Source organism: Euprymna scolopes, chromosome 1 (genome assembly GCF_053919585.1).
Source record: "Euprymna scolopes isolate OS-2025 chromosome 1, ASM5391958v1, whole genome shotgun sequence".
In the NCBI taxonomy this organism is placed as follows: domain Eukaryota; kingdom Metazoa; phylum Mollusca; class Cephalopoda; order Sepiida; family Sepiolidae; genus Euprymna; species Euprymna scolopes.
Window position 1 is genome coordinate 118321237 of NC_136482.1, and position 22913 is coordinate 118344149.

General features: G+C 31.5%; 1 protein-coding gene across 6 annotated transcripts in view; it reads right to left on the reverse strand.

Annotated features, from left to right (window-relative positions):
- The window catches only part of LOC145267860 (uncharacterized), a 2055798-nt gene that overhangs the window by 707331 nt on the left and 1325554 nt on the right, over positions 1-22913 (reverse strand). For 5 of the 6 annotated variants that reach the window (XM_080123344.1, XM_080123412.1, XM_080123594.1 and 2 more), the window contains one exon: positions 1150-1194. The exons of the other annotated variant lie outside the window; for it this stretch is intronic. The gene's annotated coding sequence lies outside the window, so the exon portion shown is untranslated. The remainder of the gene's footprint in view (positions 1-1149; positions 1195-22913) is intronic. 6 annotated transcript variants of the gene reach the window in all.

A 22913-nucleotide genomic window follows, 5' to 3' on the forward strand; every position in this document is an offset into this window, starting at 1 on the left:
ATCAAAAAGACTGAGTGATATGGATACATTATATTTATGAGAATATCATTCAGGAAATTCGCTGAACGAAACTGTAAAGTCGAACAGAATTAAGGAAGAAAGCGACCACGTGTCTGCACGTGTTGTCTTACCTGCTGGGAGGATTACAGGGAGGACAAAAATAAAAAAAATGGCGGCTGTGGTTTTGTAAGATTATTGAGCGATGAGGTCAGGCCTCACGTGACTGTTTTTCTGGCCGCCGATTGTCTGATGACGAACGCTTGGACAATAAAAGGAGTATGTTCAGAAGATCGATGACAGTGTGTATCAACTGCATCAGTGTGATTAGAAGTTCGACGTGTGTGTTAATCAACTGCCGTAGTTGCGAAACGAATTCAGAAACTCATACCGTCATAAAAGATGAATGGAAGATACTGAAGGCAAATACAAAAATATGTATCACTTACAAATTTATTTGGAGAAAATACTTATTTAATTATCAGTGCGCTAGCTTGATTGTTCATGATTTATATGCGATTAGCAAAAATCGTAAAGTATGAAATTTACAGTATAAGGAATACCCACCATACAAGCATTGCTATCAGTGCATCTATTTCTGTAAACATGCTTTTATTATGAAACATTTTTAAACACGCATAAGGTGTGAATAAAAAAAAGATTAAAGTCAATAACAAACAATGACCTTCATTCAATGGATGTGTACTGATAAGTTGAATATAACAACTATAAACTTACTTATTACATGTTTGATGATTTGAGAAATTTGAAAACTTAAAAGAAATATAAATGTAAAAACGAAAGTTCAGAAGGAAAGTGTTCAAATTGCGTATATAAAATGTGTCAATGAAAACAGCCAATAAACAATGACATTATTGTTGCATGAAATTGAAATGTATGAATATATATATATATATATATATATATATATATATATATATATATATATATATTAAATAATGATGGCTGTAATTCTTGGAACGTACATGTACACACCCAAATTAAGCGCTAACTATATATAGGTCAAATAACTACATATTACAATAATTTCATTATAGCAACTGTTTAATGAAGACAAATTCTATAGCATACCTGCTATTCACATTTATAAAATAATTAAAAGATATTAATGAAAATATTAAATTCTCTTACCTGAAAGTTTCAAATCAAATGCATTAATATTAAACAGTATTTAATCTGAAAATATATAGAAAAGTCGCATTCGTCAATAGAAGCAAATTACATAGAATCGATAATGGTTTGATAATTATATTGGCAAGACAACAAAACAATTTATATGATGTTTTTTGATCTGTGTTTCTCTATGGTTCTTTATAGACATTATACTTATTGCCCTCGTGTATTTTTCAGGTATCTTGCAATATTCTGTTACTAGAATTACGCAATTACGAAACTGGCTACAGGGAGTCAGAATTCAAAATACTCTCACGTCAAATTATATAGATTGCATTTGAAAACCTGTCTTATATATATGAATTATATATTTTTACTAAATTTTTATTTTCCTTCTATTGAAAATAAAGTGTTTATAGGTGGTCGTCATGTGAAAAAGCAATCCCATTTTCCATTAAAAAATTAATGCATATATATTTGCAAGTTTTTATGTTACAAGCAAGGCAAAGCTCATGTCCGAATCTGTAAACAATTAGAAATTGATCATAAGCTGCATGACAAATCCATCGAACAAATAGTAGGACAATATCCATTAACTAGGTATATATCGATCACCATTTCATTTACAATGTCAAACACCGAAAGAACACGATAATATTTACGGAAATTGCAATAGTTTAATTCATATTATTGAGAATCATTGGACCCAGTTCTTGTCTTAAGTGCCATTTTCATGAATATTTAGTCGGTGTAAGTTCTGACCTGTTTTACGTATATTTTGTCAAGCTCAGTAATATTTCTGTCGAGCTCCGAAATCTAAACAGCATTTTAAACAGAATCTTTTATTTACTTCACGGGGATAGCATGGTCACGGGGATAGCATGATCTTTTATTTACTTCACGGGGATAGCATGGTCTCGTTTCAAAAACCGTAGAGGTCCAAGGAAGCTGGCAAAAATACGTATAAATAACCTGGTTAAATTAGGTGTGCATCACTGTTGAATAGCTTTAACCTGGTGTATATATCACATATATACGGAAATATATATATATATGTATATATATATATATATATATATATATATATATATATGTTAGTAATTAATAAAAAATATATGGCGAATAAGCTACACTGAATATTCCGCGTTTCATCCACTCTTCAGTCTTATGCGCGAATTATGTGGCTGTGCAACTTCTATTGAAATTTTAGTTAGCCAATAAGCTTTCTAGTATCCACCGCGCCTTTCCTATCAGCCAATGAGCATGCATTTATCGAACAAAGGCTTATTTGACCTCTGGTTGACCAGTGTCTTTTTGAGGCTCTATTTAGCCTGGATACTTAATCGCCATATATATTTTATAAACTACTAACTAGCTCTACCTACATATTGAGCACTTTTGAAGTAAATACTTCAAGTTTACGCATAAATCTATCATTTCGTATATTAATTTTATGTGAGTAAATTTAGTTATATATACATATATGCATATATATATACATATATACACATATATATTCATATATACATATATACACATATATATTCATATATACACATATATATATATATATATCATAGAACACTGTGACCATCAAGAGTAATATCGTAAGGATTTAACTTAATAATGTAAAAATACTAGTTGAAAAATCTGGAAACGAGAAAGACAAGATATAGAAAGAAATATAAAAAATATATATAGTTTAACATTTGGCAGCATTAAGAATGTTTTAAGTTACAAATAATTTATAATTATATATAATAATTTTCCTTATATATATAATAATTTTCCTTCATAATAATAATTTATAATTATATATAATAATTTTCCTTATTTTAACAACTGGTTCTGTTACTTTCCTAATATTAACCTTAACTATAAATGTGGGGGTGCCCCAGGGTTCTATCCTTGGACCTCTATTGTTCCTGATATTCATAAATGACCTCCCCGACAACATTGCCTCTGAGATGGGTATATATGCTGATGACGTTACACTCTATGGCAGGCACGACAGGAAGACGAATGAACACATTTCTAAAGAAATGACAAACACTAGAGGAAGACCTCCAATCTTTAGTGGAATGGGGACAAAAGTGGTTGGTCGCGTTCAATGCTGCCAAGACTAAACTAGTTTCATTCAATAATTACAAGAAACCCTCTCTACCACCCATAGCAATGGCCAACGACTCTTTATCTGAGAGTCCATCTTTCAAACTCCTTGGCCTAACGTTCACAGGAAACATGAGTTGGAACAATTACATTGGAGGCATTGCCAGGGCCGCTGCAAGAAAGGTGGGTTCTCTCTACCGTGCTAGAAAACTACTAACACTCGAAAGTATCCATCCTGTACCTCTATAAGGCCACCATTCGCCCATGTATGGAGTATTGCTGTCACATCTGGGCTGGTGCATCTGCTACTAATCTCTCGCTCCTTGACAAGGTTCAAAAGAGAGTCGCAAACCTGATAGGCCCTGAACTGGCATCTAAGCTTCAGCCTCTGTCCCATCGACGAAATGTTGCATCCCTCTGCCTTTTCTACAAGTATTTTAGTGGTGAATGCTCTGACGAACTGCAATCACTTGTGCCCCCACGACGTGAGCACCCTCGACAAACCCGACAGGCTGCTAAATCCCACCCCCACACTGTAGAGATCCCTAGATGTAAAAGATATTTTTACTCCAATACTTTCTTCCCCAGAACCGCTAGACTCTTGAATTCAATTCCAGGTCCCTGCTTCCCCAACAGTACTGACGTGCAGAAGTTAAAGTGTAACGTGAACCGACACCTTGCTGCCCAAATCCCTTCATAGTACCCCAGTAGTTGTTGCCCCTGATAGTGGTCCCCTACACCAAAGTGGCAATTTGCCTTGTTTGGGGTGAAAATGTAATTAAATTTTTTTTTTTTTAAAACAAAAAACATCTTACTTTTCATTCATGCAATTCTCTATGTAATTCATGATTTTTCCAGGTTTGCTTTGAAGTAATATTTTCTGATTATTTTTCAATATAATAATCATTGGTAACAATCCATAAATAAATTATTACCGAATTCTTGAGTTTGATAAATAAAAAACTCAAATAACATACACAATTAAAAAAAGACAAAATCCTAACGAAAAAAAGAGAAACAGAATTTAATGGTCGACGTCGTTCGCGAAAGGGCATCAGCCATAGCACTTTTGAAACTTTCTCTTTAAGCACCAAATAAGGAGTGTGAGCGGCATTGCCGCTATGATTTATAGAGGTCACAACGACAAATTTTCTATTTTATCCAAATGCCTATCAGAAGAAAATCGTCTCTAAACCGGTAATGTTAAAAGAGTTGCAATGACAACAAAAAGGCAATAAAAATGAGCACTCTCTTACGTTCTTTACATATTTAAAAGACTTTGTAAACGAGTTATTTTATTATAACTTTGGTTGTGATGAACAGAAAACTCAACACTTATTAGAAAATGTGACTGTGAAAGAGACATATGAACTGTAAAAATTTGTTGAAAATTTGGAATCCCAATGTTCCCAATCTCTTTAATTCTAGGAAGAGATCCCCTATCGATCCAACTGTGGTTTCTTAAGTAGATTTAGCAGGCAAAATTGTGCAAGTATGGCAAAACCCGAGAACTATATATATATATATATATATATATATATATATATATATATATATATATATATATATATATATATATATATATATATATATATATAAACTGTGTGTGTGTGTCTGGTCACGAATAGGCTGCTATATGGTTGATTATTTAAAAAAAACTGATTACATAAAATGATAGAATATGTATCGAGACACGGGAACGGGTATGTTTGATCTGGCAGAACGGTGGTGCATCAAAATTGTAGGGTCTGCGTTCGCGCCTGGTCCACAAAGTATGGAAATAAAAAAAAATCAAAATAAAAAAAAAAGTTTATAAAGTGTCTTTGATATAGATGTACATAATAGTACTTTGATAAGTATGTTTTAACTTAAATAGGGATGGTATAACAAAATTGTGGGGTATGCGTTCGCGCCTGACCTCTATAGAATTGAAATAGGCACACACTTTAATAAAGACTTTTCGTATATATCTGCGTAAGTATACTGGTATAATAAAATTATTGGGCGTTCGTTGGACCTGACCTCCATAGACTGGAGATATGTCACAAAGTTTAACAAGGTTTTTTTTTTAATATAGATGCACAGAATATTGTGGTAAGTGTTTCAGTGTGAACAGGTATGGTATAATAAATTATGGGGTTTATCAGTTTTATTTTTACTTTCAGCATATTTTGCTTCGGCTTTGATACCCCAAAATTTTAAGATATGTCTTTACAATCCTTCCTTTTCATAACCTATGATACTTTCATAAATCAGAGTCCATTTTCTGTAGACTCTTTTTGAACCCAGTCAACGACGGGTACTTTTGCTAGTATATATATATATATATATATATATATATATATATATATATATATATATATATATATATATATATATACACACATTAGTGCATGCATATAAATATATAGATGTGTATACTTATTCATATGTATATTCATATATATATATATATACACACATTTGTGCATGCATATATATAGATGTGTATACATATTCATATGTATATTCATATATATGTATATATATATATTATATATATATATACAGAGAGAGAGAGAGAGAGAGAGAGAGAAAGAGGCTTGCGTTTACTATTAAGTTTTCATGAAAATATTACGCAAGTATTATTCAGGGGGAATATCTGCATAGATATAGTAACACGTAAATGGTAAGTGAAGATGATCATCCCATCAGAAAATCGAAAAAAGACTTATAGATATTAATAAATATCTATATATTAATACAATAGCGTGTCTGTTCTTTTGCGTGTCACATTTTCCGGCAAATTTGATTGGTTGAGATATTATTCTGGATTAGTTTCTGAATACACATTTACGAACGTTCTGGGTTCTATACAATTCGAGTGTTCCCACAGATACATTTGTTATTAATTCTATAAAATTTAGGGTTTTATCTTATACAAGAAATTATTTATTTAAAGTTATTCCGTAATAAAATCAATAACAAATTTCTTTGGCGGCGGAGACAAAAAAAATTGAGCAAATGTTTTTTTTTTTTTTTCATTGTTTATTTTTTTACATTTATTTATCGAGAGAGAGAGAGAGTAAGACAGAGAGAGAGAGCGACAGAGAGAGAGAAAGAGAGAGACTGAGGTTTTTGTAATATATTATTACTCCTACTTCAATGTTATCAAGTCTCAACTTTCATGAAAAAAGCGATACAGCGAAACGAAACCATACTCTCTCTCTCTCTCTCTCTCTCTCTCTCTCTATATATATATATATATATATATATATATATATATTAAATAATAATTTATTTAGAAAAATGAACTATTTTTATTATAACATTGTTTTAACGAACACAAAATTTGGGGTTTGTCTTTCAAAAGTTGTAAAGAAATAATTGATTTTAAGTTATTCCGTAATAAAATCAATAACAAATCTCTCTGTCATAGGAGACAAACAATGGAGCCAATTTATTTTCATTGTTTAATTTTTTTCATTTGTTTATTGAGCGAGAGAGAGAGAGAGAGAGAGAGAAAGGGGGTTCGTAATTATAGTTACTACTACTATAAAGTTATGAAACCCCAAATTTCATTAAAATCCTTGACCTTACAAACTAAAAAAGCGACACATTATTAGTGAAACGAAACCTATTTTGTACATAAAATATTTTTTTAAATATTATATCTAATATATATATATATATATATATATATATATATATATATATATAATGACACTTCATTTTTTTAAATTATTTTTAATAACACATTGTTTTCAATAAAATATTTTTATAGTTGTTTCTCAAAGTGTGCCTTTTGTTTAAAACTTTCAATTTTTGATCGTGCGTTTTTTATTTAATGTTCCACTGATTCACATTTTAAGTAATCGAGTTGACAGATTTTGGAGCAGACGAGTACGGTTATCTTTGATTTGATTCGCGGACTTTGGACAAATTTAATGTTTTCTTTGCTGACAGAGCATTATTTTTTAAGTTAGATACATATTACACTTATCATTTCCTGTTGAAGTGTGTTTAAACAATTTTCGCCTACCCTGGCTGTTTATTTTTAATATAGACGAACGAGGAAGGCAACGAAGGCAGTCAGTCAGAAAAGGGAAAAATAGGAGGCGGAATAAGTTCACGGCGGATGAAAGACAAGTCCAACGAAATAGAAACAAAACAAATGGGAGGAACAAGGAGTCAAATGAGCGAGGAGGAGAGAAATGCATATAATAATCGTAGTAGAGAAATAATGCAGAGAAGAATGACTAAAATGAATGAAGAGGAAAGAGAATTGTATAACACTCAAACAAGAGAACGGTTGCGAACAATGCAATGGACGAAAAACAAGAGCAATGAAGCACCAACAGACAACATATGAGAGTTAGAAGAAATGACATGAGTGGAGGAGAACGCTTGATGAATCTTGAAAATAAGAGAACTAGAAATAACATAGGAAGAAAGAATGCAAATAGTGTTCAATTTATAAATACTGATAGATTCTCTATTGCCCCAATGAATGTTATTTGTGAACACTGCCAGGCTCTGCGATTCAAGAGAGAGTCTCTGAATTGCTGTCATAATGGAAACGTTTCACTTGATCCCCTGCTAGAATATCCGGTCATTCTAATGGAAGTGTTTGAAGGAAATGACAGGGGTTCAACCAACTTCAGATAAAACATTAGGAATTATAACTCCTCCTTTGTCTTTGCTTCTTTCGGCGCTGCAGTGACGTCACCCCCAGACATGGTCCATATTGTTTTCGATTGCAAGGACAAATATATCATTATACAACATATTTTCATCCAAATGAAAATGAGGAAAGAAAATATGGGCAGCTCTATATAATTGAGACAAATGAAGCATTACATCTGAGGTTAAATGTTACTCAAAATTCTGATTGCTTACATTCAGTTTTGGAAAATATCTCAAGCATGTAGGGGCATATAAACACATGAGAACTGTCGAACTTGAAGAGCAACAGAGGACCACATTAAAAAATGTACCCCCAGAAAAATAACCATGCAGTTTCTTGCCGGCCCCGATGCGAGAAGATATAATAATCCAACAAATGATGAAGTTGCAGTAATATTTGTCGGTGATAATGGAGCACCTCCTGCCCATCATGACATTATAGTGAACCCAGAAGGACAACAGCGAGAGAGGATATCTTACCTCTCTTGCCATCTTGGAGCAATGGCTTACTCTCTTCTTTCCTCTTGGTGAATTTGGATAGCATATAAACATTCCTCATGTAGAAAATAGGCACACTAGAGTTCGTAACACGGTTACCATGCAGGAATTTTATGCATATCGTCTATCGATAAGAAATGGCTTCAGCCCAATTAACAGTGGTGAAAAACTATTTAAGCTATATATATATATTTGATGCTTATGTTAAAGTAGAAGGTTGTCGCTTACAATTCACTGCAGAAAATCAAGTATACCTAAGAGTTGCAGGATATTCTGGTTTGGTGGATAAACTTGCAAGATAATGAAACTGAAGATCCCGGAATACATGTCATTTTGCCATCATCCTTCACAGAGAGCTCACAAAACATGCAACAATGCTATCAAGACGCAATTGCAATAGTTTGGAAATATGGAAGGCCTGATTTATTCATAACATATACTTTCAATCCAAAATATCTAGAAGTAATCGAAAACTTACAGCCGCACGAAACTGCACAGAACAGACCTGATATGTTGGTACGAGTTTTTAAACAACATCTCCATGAATTAATGATTGACATTTCAGCTGAATTACCACCAGAAAATTGTCCAGAATTGAGAGAATTAGTGAAAAAAACTCATGATTCATGGACGCTGTTGTACATTTTATCCCAACTCAATCTGTATGGTAGAGGGAGAGTGCCAGAAGAAATCCCCTCTGAGGTATCAGGAGGAGACTATTACAAATGTTTCTAGATATCCTCTATATAGACGCAGAAATAATGGAAATTCTGTAAGAGTGGGTGGCCATGAGGTTGACTGCAGGTTTGTAGTACCATATAATAAATATTTACTCAGAAACTGATTAGTGTAGAAGTGTTTATCTCGGTAAAAAGTGTGAAATATCCTTTCAAATATGCCTATAAAAGCCATAAGTGCGCAATGATGGAAGTAAATATAAATAACAATGAAACTAATTTACATGAATATAATGAAATTAAGCAGTATATTTCGTGTAGATACTTATCCCCGCCTGAAGCATTTCGGCGTTTGTCAGAACATAAAATGTATGAACAGGCACACACAGTTTATTGACTGGCGCTCCATCTAGCAACAAGTTTATTATAGGTCAGCTGAATAAAGACAGGCTGCTGTCCGTGCAGAACGACGCGACACGCAATCAACTGCATGGTTAAAACTTAACCAAAGTGACGTGGATGCAAGAGCCTTCCTATATATTGATATCCCTGAATATCATGTATTCAACAAGCAAAGTAACACCTGGACCAGAAGACAACGTCACACCTGATTGTAACAAGAATGCATTCTGCCAGTCCTAGAAATGCTGAGAAATTCCATTTAAGGACGCTGCTTCTTCATGTACCAAGTGCAACTCCTTTTGATTACTTGAAAACTGTAGGAGATGGAGAATTGCCGACCTTAAAGAATGGTTATATTCGATGACAACTGCTTGAAGATGATAACGAACTACGAATGGATTTGAGTGAGGCAACTGTATATCAAATGCCACGGCAGCTTCTTAACATGTTTGCAATGATTTGTTTAATCAACACACCAGAAAATGATTTACAATTATGGAATGATAACAACACCTTATGATAGAGGACCTTTTACGCAAACATAATAATAATATTGAAGAAAATATCGCTCTACATCACATAAACATGATTCTGAATGAGAATAGCATGCATTGTGCGATGCATGGCCTGCTAGAACGAATCAATGGCTTTTCTGGCATTCAATATATGGAAGAAATTCAAAATGTTAATCCTGAAGTACTAAAAATTGAGCAAAGAAATGTTTTGATAGTGTCATTTACGCTGTAAATTCAATAGATAGAGGATTAGAGACTAAGCACCGACTGTTTTATCTGGATGCACCCGGCGGTTCTGGTAATTTTTTTTCTATTTAAAATGATTCATAATTACCTGATGGATACAAATGTGGTTGTTAGTACTTCTGCTTGGACAGGTACTGCAGTAACTTTATTGAAAAATGGGAAAAAAACGCTTCACAGTATCTTCAACTTTCCTTTTCGTTTGACTGAGACATTTTCATGCAATATTCCACATAATTCTGACCAAGCAAATATTTTTAGAGGGGTAACAGTTTTCATTATTTACGAGATGTCAATGATCCCTCGATATGCATTGAATACCATCGATAATTGTTCACAGGATGTTATGAACAGTAATATATATTTGCTGGTAAAGCCATTATATTAGGAGGAGAATTAAGCCAAATTCTGCCTGTGGTTGCTAGAGCTCCACCTGCTGCAGTATTGGATGTACACTTAAAGAAGTCTCCAATGTGGCACCATATTCATAAACTGAAGCTCTCTGAGAATATGAGAACGTATGAAAACGAACAAGTTTTCTCACAATGGCTATTACAAATTGGAAATCGTCGAGTTCATAGTTCACTTGATAATGTTTCTCATGACATGATCGATATTCCAGAACAATGTGTATGCAATAACTCTTTAGTATCAGACAATTTTATAATTGTACACAAGACGAAATGTAAAGTAGATTTATTTTGTCACCAAAAAATGGAGATTATTTGAAAGTTAATGAAGATATTCTACGAAGACTACCAACTGACAGCAAAACAGATTCAGTATCAGCAGGCAACGAAATGAAGCTAATAATTATCCCATGGAATTCATAAACTCAGTTACGCCTTCGGGTATGCCTCGCCATCGTCTTAATTTCAAAGTTGGATCTATTATTACACTGCTTCGCAACGTGTCATTAACGCAATGCCTATGCAATGGAACACGTTTAGAAGTATTGGAGCTACATAAGCAAACTATTCTAGCTTCAATCATAAGTGGATCTAATGCTAAGGCACGAGTTTTAATTCCAAGACTTTAACTTAATCCCAGTGAAGCAAATATTACATTTGTTCTGTACAGGACTCAATTTTCCGTCCGCCTTCATATTCAATGACCATTAATAAAGCTCAAGGGCAGACATTCGATAAAGTTGGGATCTACCCACCACGAAATTGCTTTACTCATGGACAACTTTATGTAGGCTTCTTACGAGCAAGATCTATGAACAGTGTAAAAGTGAAAATTTGTCCTCAGAATGAATCTACTCATGGCCAGAGAAGAGGAACATCCTTCACCAGAAATATTGCATGTAAAGAAATATTGTAAATTATCTCATGTATTGTTCATTTTTGAAATTATATATTTAACTCCAATCTTATTACATTTTATCCAAACATGTACAAATTAGGAACACGATAATTATATTAAAAATATTATTTCATGTAATTTACACGTAAAACGTTATCTTCTATATATTTTATATATCTATACGAAAATATGTTATTTTATGTATCAGGATTACACCTTTCATCTTCCAAATGACTGTCATTTAATTTTTATCTACCTTTCTTTTAAAGTAACTCTTTATCTTTGAAAGATCAATTAACAAATTTACTTTGCAAAAATTGTCCCAAACTAAAAATAAAATACCTGTCTACTGTTTCAAATACGCTATTTTATTTCATAATTAAAAAGGGGGCATGTTGATAGTATTTTTTATAAATAAAAAAAAAATTGCAAGTGATTTGACTTTTGTTCATAATAGTCTTTATTGGTTTTATTTAATTTTCTATTTACTTATTGTTTAATAAAAATAAATAATTCTATTATTTGTCTATCGAAACAAAATAAAATTAATTTCGTTAAAATGTAATTATTTGTTTGTTTGTTTTATTCACAAGTTTTACTTTACATATTCTTATAACAAATATTCTCAATTCTTATTTAGACATAAAAATAGTTTAATTGATGTTAAAACAGTAAAAAATATTTAATATGAGTGTGAAAAAAGTGGCCATTGACTTTTTTAGGTAAAATTAAAATGTCAAATTCGATAAACAATTCTATGTATTGTGTTATTGTTTTGCTTTTATACTATATAATTTAGTATTTTATCTTTCTTGTGCATGCAACAGTTGTTAAGAAATGATTGCTTTTATTAGTTATTCTGTATGTAAAAACAACACAATTCTCTCGAATATATATATATATATATATATATATATATATATATAATGATCAAAGAGACTGGAATGCTAAGCCTGATACAACACTCAGAAATGCATATCAAAGTAATGGTTGCCTAAACCCTAAGTGTTTATTTCGAAAAGCTGCTGAAACACTTTATGCTTTATTTCAAGTATATTTTAGCAGTTGAGTGGGGTATATGAAGTCAGTCCCCAAAATGGCTTAAATTGTTTACGATTTAAACATTACTTTATTTCATATATATTTTTAACAGTGGGGTGGGGGATATGACATCAGTCCCGGAAATAGCTGAAACCGTCTACGCACTAAACATTACATCAGTATTTGATTATAATTTTGATAATATAACAGTTATTATTTTAGTCAGGTTTGAGCAACAATGTGGGTTAAAATTATGAAAAATTATAGTCGAAATTAGTAACACATCCAAGAATTATGAAAAATGAGGAAATGTGAGTAAATTTATTGGTGGGATTGTAATGAAATCATCACCACAGACAATATATCAAAGTTATTATTTTAGTAAGGGGGGTCGACACAATTTTAACAAAAAGGCTAGAATTATATTATGGGGTATTCATTCATACTGAACACCCAGCAGCAATATATTACATATGAAAGATGTCGCTGTGGAATTTTCACAGGTTCTGTAGTCTATAATACGATAGCGTGTATGCTCTTTTGTGTGTCACGCTTACATCCGGGTCCATTAAGACAAAAAATTGATGTCGCTGTTGAGGCTAAGCTAAAAAAAATGATTTGCTAGTTTTGACCTTTTTTCCAACATCAAAGTGTAGTATATGTCCTTCAACTACTACATTTCAATTTCTTCTTCTCTATCGGTGAAGGAGAAATCATTTACGACTAAGACACATTTTAGCTCCTTTTCTCCACGTTAAAACCCACCCTGGTGTCTAAATCTGTCCTGTGGGTAGACATTGTAAATATATACTATATTTAATGTAACAAAGTTTTATATTGCAAAAGTTACTGGGAAAATTAATTTCTGATTTAATTACAAAACGCCCTTGAAATTTCCTTCTGATCAATTATAAGATGCATTGACATGTCTCTTCTGATTAACTAGAATATGTCCTGAAAAATGTCCCTTCTGATTATTTGTTTTCGTTTTATTGCCTCCCAACAAGTGCAGAGTTGGACATGAGGAAGGTTAAACACTTGGGAGAGAACCAGCTCACCAAAATGGGCACTCTGGTCAGTAACAAAAATAAAAAGTGTATCAATAATGAAATATGTCTCCTCCATTAACCAAGGCCAGAAAGGGTGGGGGGATTTAAGTCACTGGAATGCTGAGACTGATACTATGCTCAGAAATTTATGTTGAAACATTGGTTGCCTAATCCCTAATTAATGTTTTTTATGCATTCATTTCGAAAAGCTGCTAAAAGAGTTTATGATTTAAACATTACTTTATTTCAAGTAAATTTTAAACATTGAAGTGGAGGGGATATGAAGCCAGTCCGGGAAATGCCTTAAACCGTATACGATTTAAACATTACAATATTGCATGTATATTTTATCAGTAGGGCGGGGGATATGAAATTAGTCCCGGAAATGGCTGAAACCGTTTACGCATTACATACCTTTATTTAATGTATATTTTTAACAGTGACGTGAGGATATGAAGTTGATCACGGAAAATGCTGCACATTACTTTATTTAATGTATATTTTTAACAGTAGGGGTGTAGATAAGAAGTTAGTCTTGGAAATGGGTGAAACCATTTACGTTTTAGACATTACTTATTTAATGTATGCTTATAACAGTGGTGTGGGGGATATGAAGTCAAACCCGGAAAGGGATGAAACAATTTACTATTGAGACATTAGCAGTGGGTTGGTTAAATAAAGCCAGCCCCAGAAATGGCTTAAACAGTTTACGGTTTAAACATTACTTTGTTTCATGTATATTTTTAACAGTGGGGTTGCGGACACGAAGTAATTCCCGAGTTTGAATGAGATAAGTGCAAATATATACTAGCAGTAACACCGGCCAATACTGAATGAGATAGGTGGAAAGCATATAGTAGCAGAATACCCACTGTCGGCCGGGAATGAATGGGATAGGTGAAAGACATATACTAGCAGAGTATGCGACGTCACCCAGGATTGGATAAATAGGTGGAACATAATACTATGAGAATACCTTGAATTGATTGATGTGCTTGTAATGAAATAATGAGGCCATGTGATATATCAAAGATATTGTTTAAGTATGGGGGGCGACATAGTGGGTTAAAGTTATGAACATTATTGTCGAAATTAGTCACATGCCCAAGATTTATGAAAAATGATTAAATGTGAGTTACTTGGTGTGTGTGTTTGTAATAAGTCCAGAAAATATATACAAATTCTTACATTTGTATGAGGGAAAATAGTGTGGGTATTTAATTATAACAAACGGTTGACAAAATTAGTAACATATTCAAGAATTATGAAAAATGATGAACTGTGAGTTACTTGACTGGTTTGTTTGTAATGAAATAATCGGCCCAGATAATATATGAAAGTTATTATTTTAGTAGTGGTTTGTTATAATGTAATTAAATAATCAGCCCAGGAAATATATTAAAGTTATTATGTTTGTTAGATAGGGCGATAAGCTGTGTTTAAATTATGAAAAATTATTGTCGAAATTACTAACTTTACCAGGAATTACGGAAAATGATGAAATGTGAGCTAATTGGTGGGTTTATAATAAAATAATCAGTCCAGAAAATATAGCAAAGTTATTCTGTTAGTAAGAGAGGGCGAGAAAAATGGTTTAAATAATTGTCGAAATTATGAACATAAACAATAATTATGAAAAATGAAAAATGATATGTAATTTAATGCGTTAGTGCGTTTGCAATGAAATAATCAGACCAGCCAAAACACCACAGTTAATATTTTAGTAAAGTGGGCGATGACGTGGGTTAAAATGATGAAAAATGATTTTCAACATCAGTAACACATCCAAGAATTATGAAAAATGATGAAATGTGAGTTACTTGGTTGTTATGTTTGAAATCAAATAATCAGCCCAGATAATAAATGAAAATTATGATTTTAGTAGTTGGTGGTTATAATGCGGGTTAAACATATAAAAAGTGATTGTCGAAATTAGTAACATATCAGGGAATTATGAGAATTGATGCAATGTGAGTTAATAGATATAAATAATCAGCCCAGACAATATATTAAAGTTATGTTTAGTGAATAGGGGGATACTGATGGGTTAAATTATTAAAAAACTATTGTCGAAATTACTAACATATCCAAGAATTACGAAAATGATGAAATGTGAGTTAATTGATTGGTATATTTATAATAAAATAACCAGCTCAGACAATATATCAAAGTTAATATTGTAGTAAGAGAGGGCGATAAGGATTGTTAAAATTATAAAAAAATGACTGTCGAATTATGACAAATAATATATTATATAATGCATTAGTGCGTTTGCCATGAAATAATCAGACCAGACACTATGTCAAAGTTATTAGTTTAGTAAGAGGGGCCATTAAAATCGGTTACAATGATTAAAAATTATTGTCGAAATTAGTAACATGTCCAAGAATTATGAAAAATGATTTAATGTGAGTTAATTGATTGGTGTGTTGTAATGAAACAAAAATCAGCCCAGACAATATATCAACGTTTTTACTTTAGTAAGGGTGGAAACTATAAGGTGTGTTTTACTAATAAAAAAATGATTGTTGAGATTGTTTACAAATCTAAGAATTAGGAATCATAATGAAATGATGTTTACTTGATTGGTGTGTTTGTAATGACATAATCCGCCTAGACAATATAGCAAAGTTATTTCAGTAAGGAGTGCGATATGGGCAGTTTTAATAATGAAAAATTATTATCAAAATCAGTAACTTGTCCAAGAATTATAAAAAAATGATGTAATATGAGTTACTTGATAGTTGTGTTTTTTTATGAAATCATCAGCCCATGGATTATATCATTTTTTTTCATTTTAGTAAGGGGAGGGTCGATAATGTAGGTTAAAATTATGATAATTAATTGTCGAACATAGTAACATATTCAATAATTATGAAAACAGGTGAAATACGAGTTAATTGACCAGTGTGTTTGTAATGAAATAATCATTCCAGGATATAGATCAAAATCATTATTTTAGTAACAGGGCGATACAGTTTTAATAAACCGGCTAGAATAACATGATGTTTGCCTTCCCTCATGCTGAATAGAACGCCCAGAGAATGCCCAGCAACATTATATTACAGATGAAAAATGCCCCTGTGGAATTTCCACAGCTACTACTAGTGAATATTTAATAGAATATGCAAATTACATAGATCTTCTGCAGATGAATGCAATTCCAGGCACCACATTCTACCAAGTTTTATCTTTTTAAATGCATAGGAAAAAGGGGTTTGATTATGAATATTAATACACAAATAATATTATAGAGGTATATAATGTATATATATATATATATATATATATATATATATATATATATATATATATAAAGAGAGAGAGAAAAGTAGAACCAAGAAAAGGCATAGACAGAGAGAAATGATATATTACCTTTTTCAACAACTTTTACAACTTAAGTTCTACGCAATTATGTAGAATGTGAAAAGTATGCATCAATAAAATACAACATTCCAATGAAACAAATAACTTCATAAGAAACAATTAATAGTAGATAAGTAAACAATTAAAGCTCGATTCTCAAATACATCTGCAAATTAGTTAATCTCCTGGCAAACAACCTTATATCATATCGTTTTAATTATTTTTAAATAAAAAGTAGGATTTGTTATAGAGCGAAAAACATCCACTTCTTGATATATATATATATATATATATATATATATATATATATATATATATATATATATATATAATCAATACGTGGATGTGAGAGTCTGTGCGGGTGAGAGAATGTGTGTGTGTGTGTGTGTGTATTAAACTTGGTGATCTACAAAGTAGCAGGATTGCACCCAAAAATAAACCGTAGGTTCAAGGCTCCGAAAATTAATACTAGAATAATTGAGAATGATACCCATAGCAGAGTTTTTCATCTATGACTAGAAATGTAACGTTCCGCAGTCAGCTCTGATTTTCGGAAGTCACATATTTTTTTTTTCATTCCAAATAACGAATTTCGTTTTGTAACAATTATTTTGTAATAATTTTAACATCATGTCAGAATCTTTATGCCTGTATGTTATTTTTTTAAATGACCAACTAAAATAAAATTTTTGAAACGTTTTGGAAGCAAGTGTAATCGGTATCAATACAGCCAATATCACTCTATAAAATGGCGATATGAGACTAAAGTTATTAATGAGGATAAACAGGGAGAATATGACAGCAGTCAATAACACGTTTCCAATATCAATCTTTACTTAAGAAAAAATGGCTGGAATATCATGTACACTTTTACACTCCATTGTCTTGTAAAAATATGTCAGCATGATTATACATTTAAAGTACTGTCTCACAAGTAATAGCGTAGCAAGCATAATTACAGAAACATTTTCACGCAAGTGTAATAGTAAACATTAAAGCTGTAATTTATCTCATAAAAATGGCGACATAATGCCCATAAGTTTTAAAGGCGGATGAACTAGAATTGTAACTGCGTTCAATGACATGCTGCCAATATCAATGGCGACCATTGCTAATAAATGCTGTTGATTCCGTGCTTATCCTAACATTCGATGATAAATTCAACTGATACACGGAACGTCCGAGCAATCATTGTCATCTGATTCCAATGTAAGTATAAAACTTATCAATCAATATATTATAATGACATGATCTTAAGTTTATTACAATCAGATAATACAGTTGCTTTTAACAAATTCCTATCTATTCACAGAGAGGATCGAGACTCGTTGATCCAGCTAACCGAACACAAGTTTCGACATCAGAAAATTCGACATCACATCTTACTCTATTATGACTTGCATACAAGACAATCCAATAATTTTGAAGTACAACAAATAATGCTATATCTAAATTAAAAAGGGGGAATTTACATTTTATTAAATAGCAGCGAGAAGTTTGTTTTATAATTCTGAAATACTAATTTGTTAATTAATCTATGCCAGATGTTATAAAAGGTTTGCCATTACATTGAAGAAGATAACTGACCTTGAACGCGATTGACACTATAATAATTGGTTACAACTATCTGAAATTCCCAATATCCATATTTAATAAAGTAACTTTCATATAAACGTCTTTACAAATTATATAAAAGCAAGAAGAGATAGTAAAAGACAAATATTTACAGTTTCTGGAGAAATATTTATAGAAACATAAGTAACCGGGATTATTCGATAACATCACCGGGAAATACCTTTCTTAATGATAAAACTATGATGATAGATCACTCTCATAACCAGCCAAAGGAATGAACATATATAACAATAAATATAAGTGGGATTTCTATTAAATATTAAGTCACGTTTATGTACATATATATATATATATATATATATATATATATATATATATATACATACATATATATATATATACATATATACATACATATATATATACATACATATATATACATACATATATATACATACATATATATACATACATATATATATACATACATATATATACATACATATATATATACATACATATATATACATACATATATATACATACATATATATACATACATATATATACATACATATATATATACATACATATATATATATACATACATATATATACATACATATATATATACATACATATATATACATATATATATATACATATATACATACATATATATACATATATATATATACATATATACATACATATACATACATATATATATATACATATATACATACATATATATATATACATATATACATACATATATATATACATATATACATACATATATATACATATATACATACATATATATATACATATATACATACATATATATATACATATATATATACATATATACATACATATATATATACATATATACATACATATATATATACATATATATACATATATACACACATATGTATATATATATATACACACATATGTATATATATATATATATATATATATATATATATATATATATATATATATATATATATATATATATATATGACTTGGCTGTCGTACAAACGGTCGGGTTTCAAACCTGGCTCGAGGTAGTTGCCTGTCTAGCCGCACTGATGAGCTGTGGAACAGCGAAACAGTATTGTATGTGGATGACTATAATGCTCCTTATCTTGAGTTGAGCATATTGAGAAGTGATACACGAATTACGATTAGCGTATAAGGGATGCTCTTTGTGTAAACAAATCGAGCTTAGGTATTTCGGACGATATCAAAACATCGTTAAACTGATGACTCCCGCAGCAGCCGCGAATAGCGTAGTGGTTAGGAGACTGGACTGTCGTACAAACGGACGGATTCCAATCCTGGCTTGAGGCAGTTGCCTGCACAGCCGCACTGATGAGATGTGAAACAGCGAAACAGTACCGTATGTGGATGACTATATATATATATATATATATATAATATATATTTATATATATATACAGAAAGAGAGAGATAGAGAAAAAGAGAGAGAGAGAAAGAAAGAAAAAAGGAATAAACCGAGTTAGACGTTCATCAACGGTCTGTCTTTATTTCCAGACTTCCTTTAGATGAATGAGATAAGGAAAACAAAAAAAAAGAAAGAAAAATACACCAGTACAAATGCATGAAAGTGTGTTATGTGCAAAGTGTGACGCTATTCTATTCCAGAAACAGGAAACGTCGTTCGTAATTCAAAAAAGAAGAGGAGCTTGCGTTGGAAAAGAGGGAGAATTTTAATAACGTCATATAGTCGTTAATATATCTGTAAAAGATATGAACGCAGTTAATAATCTTTCTGGGAATAATATGTCTTCAACATTCAAATATACGTGTGTAATTGAAATTAAATGAGCGTGTTTTGGTATGCAATGTACTGAGTAAGGTAATATGTATTAATTATTACATGGGGTGTGTCTATTGAGTGAGAAGATAAACCTGTGTCTACCTGTGTCTACAATTAAAGTATTCTTTTTTTAAATAAGAGTTTACATACTAATGACGCTACATTATAGAAAGCTGAACGTTATTTAATTGTGCTTGAATTTGCGATAATCGCTGATTCAAGATGTCTCCATTTTCGCGCACTTACGCTGGGTTTTAGCAAAGTATCTATGGTGGCAATTTTGAAAAGAAATACTGCATATTCCTGAATTGGAAACTTGTTTGTGTTCGTGTTTTTTTTTGTAGTTTTTAATAGTTGCCTTATATTTTGCGATGTAGTTTGTATGATTGGAATTGTATGTTGGTTTAGTGTGTTGCAAATTATTGTATTATTGATGTGTATATATGTTACAGGAAGAAGTGCTGACCCTTTCCATGTAAATAAAAAGAACATTAGATTAGTAAAAATGAGATTAGGATAAGCCGAGCCTCGAACCTTATAAGCAAGGTTTGGAAATATAATGTTAGAAATCGAAATGTTAAAAAAGTCTATTGACAAAGTCTATTATAAATAGTTAGATATTGTTTATATTGTAAAAAGGAATGATTGTTCATTCTTTTACTAAACTTAATATCAAAAATGTCAGCTAAAAACATGAACAATATAAATTAAAAATATATTCTTAAGATAGGTAAGGTTAAAAATAGGCTAGGAGGGGAGTTTTGTTGCCGAAGTGTGTTTTTGAAAAACGTGTGCATAGCCACGTGAATTTGTCACTTTTGGGAAACGTACTTCTGATATAATAGCAAAAGGGTTTTTCTCAATATAGGGAGCTAGAATTAGTGAGACCAGGGCAGTTAAGGCAGAACATTTGCGTCTGCTAGTAAGCAGAGATCAGGAGGGTCGGTCAGTTGTCAGTCAGTGGCCAGCTGCCCCTTTCGAAGCGAAAGGGTAAAAGACAAACCTAAGTAAAACATGTGAATTCCTGACGTCATCGTCATTCGACCGGTCCAATGAAATAAAGAATCACCATCGATATTTTGTAACTGTTTGTCTTCGTGGCGTCATTCCACAAATTAAAAGGTAATGCGTTAAACCTCTTATAACGAACTTTGTGTAACCCTTCCAAGAATATTAATATCTCCTCCTGTTAAAGGACATAAAAGCTGTGCATCTATCACCCTATCACGCTCAAGATATATATATATATATATATATATATATATATATATATATATAATGAAGTACCAAGCATTTCAGAACAGAACCGTATATGTATAAATATATCTCCTCATCATCGTTATATCCATTATATGTATTGGGCCAATATGAAACAGCGTCATTTTTCAATATGAATCCCCGTCATATCTTCTTAATAAACCCCTCTGCAGCACAATATCTCTCTCTCTCTCTATATATATATATATATATATATATATATATAGAGAGAGAGAGAGAGAGAGAGATATTAGAGAAAATATTACCATTCATTTCAAATTAACCATGACAAACCTCACCAAATAACTTAATATAGGCTTGCTTATTGTATAGTTAAAAAAGATATGCATAAACAAAACGTTTAAGTTTCACAATTTTACAATCTGATTAATATCCTAATTGTGATACACAAAAGGTTACAAATATGTATACAATTAACTGAAAGGGTTTATAAAAGATAAATAAACATTTACTGAATTTCAAAGAGAATTATTACAATGAATATATGTTTAGATCAGACGAAGAATTAATCGAACTACATATACATATAGATGCATAAAAATATATATCATTTCTAACAGTTTGCCGTTTACTGTTAATCAATTGTTTATTATATCCCCATTCGAGGATATAATTATTTATAACAAATATTGTTATCATTCGAACGTTCTCAGTCCCGACCCGTTCTGTCTGATTCTCTCGAACTCGACCCCGCCATCTTGACTTCCTGCCTTTATTACCTCAGTCCAGTGTGTAATCTCATTGACCTGCAAATTGCATCAAACTGCATTCTTCACTGATCCTTAGAGATGCATTAAACTATACACATGATAGTCTCTCTACTAGCCTACGTAGAACCATTGTTAGTTTCTCTTCTAACCCACTCTGACCCTTGCTAATTTTCAAACGAGCAGACTCTACTCGGCTAGACATAGCAGACCATCATGATCAATTAAACACGGTTATTGCTCACTTAAAAGTGACGGTCCTTTATACAACACAACCGAGTTCTTTTTTCTTTATTTAAAATGCCTTTTTTCTTGGAAATCCAACCAGATCTACGTATTTCCTCGTTTAAATGTGAACACATTTTTTTCAGCAAATACAACCCAATTTCATTTTTTATTTCTCATTTAAAAACGACATTTTACATACACGTCGATCGAATTACATTGCCATTTTTGTTAAACAGCGACGACTTTTTTGAAAAAAAAACCCACTT